This window comes from Oenanthe melanoleuca, chromosome 7 (genome assembly GCF_029582105.1).
Source record: "Oenanthe melanoleuca isolate GR-GAL-2019-014 chromosome 7, OMel1.0, whole genome shotgun sequence".
NCBI classification, from domain to species: Eukaryota; Metazoa; Chordata; class Aves; order Passeriformes; family Muscicapidae; genus Oenanthe; species Oenanthe melanoleuca.
This window is the reverse complement of record NC_079341.1, coordinates 12317143-12323429: the sequence shown is the minus strand read 5'-3', so window position 1 is coordinate 12323429 and position 6287 is coordinate 12317143.

The window sequence follows — 6287 nt, the reverse complement described above, 5'->3', positions numbered from 1 at the left end:
AAAATTATTCAGGTGGTATAGACTAATTGAACTGCAGTCAGACTAAGGTCATATGGATGAATTTATACTTATCAACCTCTTCCTCTCCCATGCCAAATCTGAAATATATTGGTTTAGTTCAGTTTTTGTAATCTTAAAAACAAAAAACCATATTTTAGGTACATCCGCATTTCAAAACATACTTTGAGTTTGCCCAGCCTGCATGATGAGCGTAGTTTCTGTGTTCATAGTAGGTTTTTCATTTAGATAAATAGGTTTTAATTAAAGTATAATTAAAAATCAGCTGGTCTTTGTGTCAAACTGGTTTTGTTTAGCAGCAGATTTTTTAGATTATGGTTAGTCTACCTAGCTCATTGTAATGATCCAGAGTGTTGCGTTCAATGGAATTATTACATGGGAAGTGTTTTTCCATTATTTGAATTTTTTTTCTTTTTTTGTTATTAATCTGTTAAATGCATAGTTCTGCTGATGCTAGAAAATAAGAAAAAAAAACCCAAATATGTTGCTCCTATATTGTACTTCAGAAGAGTTTGGATTTTGTATAGAAGTAATGCAATAATTAGGGTCCTTCGTAATTTTACCAGTCATTATTGCTTCATATGGTTCAGATGCTTCATATGCTTCAAAGCATGAAAGATGATTATTCTTTTTGTAAGCTGTTTCAACAAAAATTACTTTTATATCCTATACCTAAAGTTCATTACAGGAATGACAGGGATTACAAATGTTGGTCAGGTAAACTGCAAACCCTTTGAAATATTGCAAATAAATTGTCTCGATTTAGGAATTAAACTAATGCAGCATAAACTAGTATTTCATTTTCTTTTATTCTAAATAGGACCAAATTCTCAGACCCCAGACCCCATTTTGCAAATGCTTGCAGGCCTTACTAACACTTACTAATTCAGGAGTGTTTGAAGGATCCCTCTGTAATTCCTTGCATAAAACTCTTATCAAGTCAGTAGGATTTTACTAGAGTACCAAATTCAAGTTTCAGTATAAAGTGATTTCTTGTATCAACCGTTGTGTTAAATAAGAGAATTGCTACTTTCAACTTAATTCAGTAGTTCAGTATCATTCAGTCATTCAGTTGAAGTTCTCTTCATTGGGCTATTAAGATGGTTTATGTGTTTTAGGAAGAGAGGCACACCATGAACAACTAATCTATGCTGCATCTCTCTGTGGTACTCCTAGAATATCTGTACAGCACACTTAGTATCTTGGAATTGTGTTTTTTAAATGCGATGCAGAGGATTCAACATTTTAGAGAAATGGCTGTGAATGCACTTGAGAAGCTGAGCACAGAAACAACATTAAACCTTTTCTTTGACTTATGTGTTTGACTTTACAGATACTGCCTTTAATCGGATTACTTGCCTGCCTAAATTTAAACATGCATCATAGTAGCATTGCACATTTTGGTGAGATCCTGAGATCTATTTGATGTGTTTTAATTGTGAAGCCAGAAGTTTAATGCCAAGCAAAAGGAGAAACGTTTTGAATCTGGAAGTTCAGAATAGGAAAACTTGAAATGGGATACTTCAAGTATCTTGTACAAAAAAAAATTCAATCTTTTTAAGGAGGAGAAAGAGGAAAAATTTGCCAGATCTTGGTTGTGTGGACTATTCAACAGAGAAATTAAAATTTGTACTTTATGGATAGATACATTTATTTAACAAAACTTTATTTACCTGAGAGTAATTTGCTTTTCACTAACTTATTAAGAGATGCAAATATTATTTTAACTGTTTTGTTGAAAATAAAATGTTACACAGTAACAAACTAAAGGAGCAGTCTGCTGCTTAGTAATGTAGAATTAAATTATTTTTAAAAAAATATTTGCTTATCTTTATGGACAAGACTTACGTTGGGACATACATTATTTTGATGGATAGAGCAGTGCTCTGAAATTACAGTGGAGAGCAAATTGGATTCTGAAACTTCTTTACAAGGACAATGTGTAAAACCAAAGCACAAAAGGTCCCCTGTACAACATTCAGAATTGTGTTATGGAACTTCCATTTCTTCAGAATGGCCCTGTCTGCCTTGATTTAAATCAGCCTCATCCCTGAGCCAACTGTTCCATCCAGTAAACTTATTGTACACTTGGGCACAGAGTGGTCAGAGAACATTAATGTTCTGTAAATCACAGGTTCTGGCTAATGAGGCATTCTGTGCTGATATGTCTCACTTGTGTTCATAGTGAGACAGAGGGCAGTGACGCAGTGAATAAGCTTTGTGGGTCTAATAAAGCTGTGAAATAGGTGCTTTAGCTTGTACACCAGTTACTGGAGGAGGCTGCATCATGAAATGAACCTTGACTCTCTCCCAAGGTCGTAAGCACCCTGAGTGCAGACCTCAAGAATTCCTGGAGCATGACTTAGGCTCTGTGCGTGTGATGAAGACTCGGGTTCTCCACAAATAGTGTTATAATGTCAGCATCTTGGTATTATTTCTTGAAAGACATATACTGAGGAAACAGTTCCAATGTCTTCAAATGCTTGTGAAAGGGATCAGCAATTTATTTAATTATAAATAGCAATTTATAAAATGCAGGTGGATATTGTAAAGGGGAAGAACAAATCTAAGTGTATAGATGTTAATTCAAGATTTTCATATTGGAAGAGCCACATTTGTATAGAAGATCTTGTCTTTAGGCATTTAAAGACTAAAAAGGGTGAGAAATTAAATAAAACCCAAAGTTATGATACATTCTTCTAAGCAATGTCTTGAGCAGTTGTGATGTGGTACTATTTGTGTAATAGTGGCAAGTTCTGGGGTAAAGCTAACCATTAAATCCCAGCATATTAGTATTGTGGAAAAATGCTTATTCTTACTTTTCAACAGTTCTTTAACATGGAAATTTTACATCAATGGTTGTCTCTTTTCTTGTGTATGTGGGTTTCAGTTACTCTGCTGCAGCTGTATGTATTTGATAACCAGCTTTTTTTTGCCACTTTTCCAAATGAGAGTCCTTACGTTAAAAACACTGTCTACGATCTAAAGATTTTTTGCTAGGAAAAAGTTATGACATAAATTGAGCTTCTTAATTCAGCTGCTAAACTCCTTCAAACCTGTGCTTTAGTGCACTCCTGTATGGCAGATAGCACAGATGAAACTATAAGACAGGGCATATGTACAACAGAGTAACTTTGCTTGACTTTAAAACTCCAAATGCTAGCAAAGCTGCATGAAAGTAATGAATAGTCTTGTTTTCTTGAGTCTTAGGGGCTTCATTAATGCTTTTTTCAGCAATGGGAATTTTGCTGTGGGTTTCAGTAGGAGTATAGCTGCCGAAGTATTTAACCAATTGGGAGCAGATGTATGCTAGCTATTACATGATAATATAATTAATTGATAGTGAACTGTACTGAAAATAGTAATTAACTAAGACTTCACTAATCTGTTCTTCATTATCAATGTGTATTTTAATCTGCATTAAATAAATGGTACTGTCTTCCTAAAGCTCAGCAAAGATAAAACAGTAAGATTCTTAATTGTGGGAAGGTTGTCCAGAGTACGTTGGGCATCTGTGGAGACCTCTTTAAATACAGGACAAATGAATGGAATAAGCTGTCCCAGCAGAATGCTCTAATACCATCCCATTTTACCGGGAAGCCTTCTGTTAATTCAAAGTATACTATCGTATTTTTACTATCTGCGTCTGTCTATTGATATTTCATTAGCTGTAATTGTAGTGGTTAAGAAGTTCCACACTTTATCACCAGTCGTCTCTGCTATTAGTCCAGTTATTCATTTACATTCGGGTTGCAGAGGGTCTTGGTCACCACTGCAGGTTGGAAAGATGAATTCCCACTCTGGACCAAATCAACGGTCTCTTAAGTCTTCTAAGAGGAGGTTCCAACAAAGGTGTGGAATATCCTGTGATGGGTAATTGAGAAATAAAGAGCATGCAGACAGGATTTTTCTAAAATAGTTGGAGCTGAGCTAACATCAAAGCATAAGGCTTAATTAGTGTCTAGGGTCATGGGATTCCTGTGGATTTTGAAAGTTATGTGTTACACATGAAGTTTTTGCTCTTAGTATGTTTTTTTTTGATACATGGTTCTCATCTCTGATCTGTTTCAAAATAAACACAGATGTACAGATGATGACAAGAAGAAATAAAACTATTTATTTGAAATATTAGTTAATTATATTAAAAATTCAGCATTGGCTGAGTAAGGAGATGTCTCTGCTACCTCTTATGCCTCTAAATCTCAGTAGGCTTCTCAGCGTTAGGCACTGTGAATAGATATGTACATGTAGCTGGAGGAAAGCATATTAACAGTGTTTAACATAGCAGGTTTTGCTGATTATGGAATCACTCATTTTGTTTGAATTACAAGGCTTAATATATGTTACTTATGTCTCTCTGTGCCATTTCTCGTGGTGCTGAGCTATGGAGAGTTGGAGCAACCTGGGTACTTTCAGACACTTTGCTGACATCATTACATCAACTAATTTGTGTGGCTTATTTTATCTTTTGCATAAAACTTTACACAACAGAAAGGATCATGACTTGTATAAGCCCACACAGTGGGCTTATACACAGTGAAGGGTTTGGTGTTCATTCCTGAACTAAGTTTTCCTTGTGACTCTCTGTGAACTTCAGTGTTTTGTTCACAAAGGTATATGTGCCCATTTGGCATTTTATGAATAACAATCCATTAACATCTATTAATAAATTGAAACTTGTGTGTTGTGTTTGGCGTTTTTTGGTTTTGTTGTTTTTAAATAGAAATTTTAAAACTTCTCCGGTAATTCTGGGAGAACTTAATACATTTTGACGTTTTGTGGGATTCTTGCACTCCTAAAAAACTTACTGCAGTTGTCAGGGAAGTCCTTAGCTTTTAGCCACTCTCCAGAATTCACCATTTACTTATTACTTTTTTTCCATGTTTGTAGTCACCATGAAGTCCTCCTCTATCCATTTGCTTCTCAGCACTTTCTCTGTTTGTCCTGTCAGTGCCTTGAAAGTGTCATCTTCCAACCCTTTAGCATTAAAGGTGATTTCATCTTACTGCATATTCAAAGGACAACACAACAAATTATTAGGAGACTGTCTTATTTTGGGAGAGGATGTTTTGGCTTAGCCATTGTTTGGAGTATTTTAGAAGGAGTAGGGTTGTGGGGACAGAGATGAAGTTACATTACCTTTCCCCTTTGGATTAAGGCTGATGCCAGTCTGCCACCCTGCTTTTCCTTTTTTCCTCTATTGGTTTCAACACAAAAATACAGCACATCGCCCAATCAAGCATGTAGCAGATTGTCTTGCAAGAATCTTATCGGCCTCAGAAGAGGCACTGATCCAAAATCTTGCACTTCTTGGGGAAATGCTACAGACACCTTCTTTTCTGCCTTGAGCTATGCTTCAAAATGCATTAAAAAATAAGTCAGTTCCAACTATTTTTATGACTAGTCTAATTTTGCTGGATATTTCAGAGTCTTGCTGAGGACATACCTGTTTGACTTGAATTCTGTTAGGTTTCTTTTTAGTGAGCCAGCTCACTACGCTGTCCAGGGTTTTCAAGCATTCTCTCTTTGGAACTACAGGGATGCACCCATGGGATGCTGGTGCTGTCAGTAAGGTAGCTATTGAACAGGGTTTGGATTCTGTTTTGGGTTTTTTTTGTTTGTTTGGTTTTTGTTTGGTTTGAAATTACAGCTTTAGATCCTTAAAGCTGCATAGTTATAGTTTGTCTTTAATGTGAATGCACCTGGCCTCAACTTGCTGGAAAGTGTGACTGCATAGAATGGTTTTACCTTGAATTAACACACCCTTTGCCTTCTCTACTCCCCACAAGCACGTGCTGAATACAAGACTACAGATAAGCAAGGTTTAATCTAAGTCATGGTTGGCGTTAATAGCTTGCACACAAGAGCTGTGTTTACACAGGGCTGTGCTCAGAGAGGAGGATACTTAATGACCAACCCCATCCATCTCTTCCCCAGACACATTCCCGTTCCTTGGCAGGCTGTACAGGCAGGAGGGCACAGGAGCAGGCGAGATGAAGGTTACTGCACCTGAAGGTAACTGGTGATGCACCCACTGTAAGTTCTGCCAGTTGGCCACCAGGTGGAACCAGGGCTGCACTCGGGGAATTGAGGGAATTGCACCTCCTCCGGGGCTGCGCTCAGCTCCTAAACAAAGCGTAACAAAGCCCCTGCCCACCCAGCAGAATCGGCATAAAGGCATCCACCAGCCTTGCACGTGAGTGAGCTGCATCAGCACACTGACGACTTAGGCAGTGTTATCACCTGGCTGCTCAGTCCTTACTGTAACC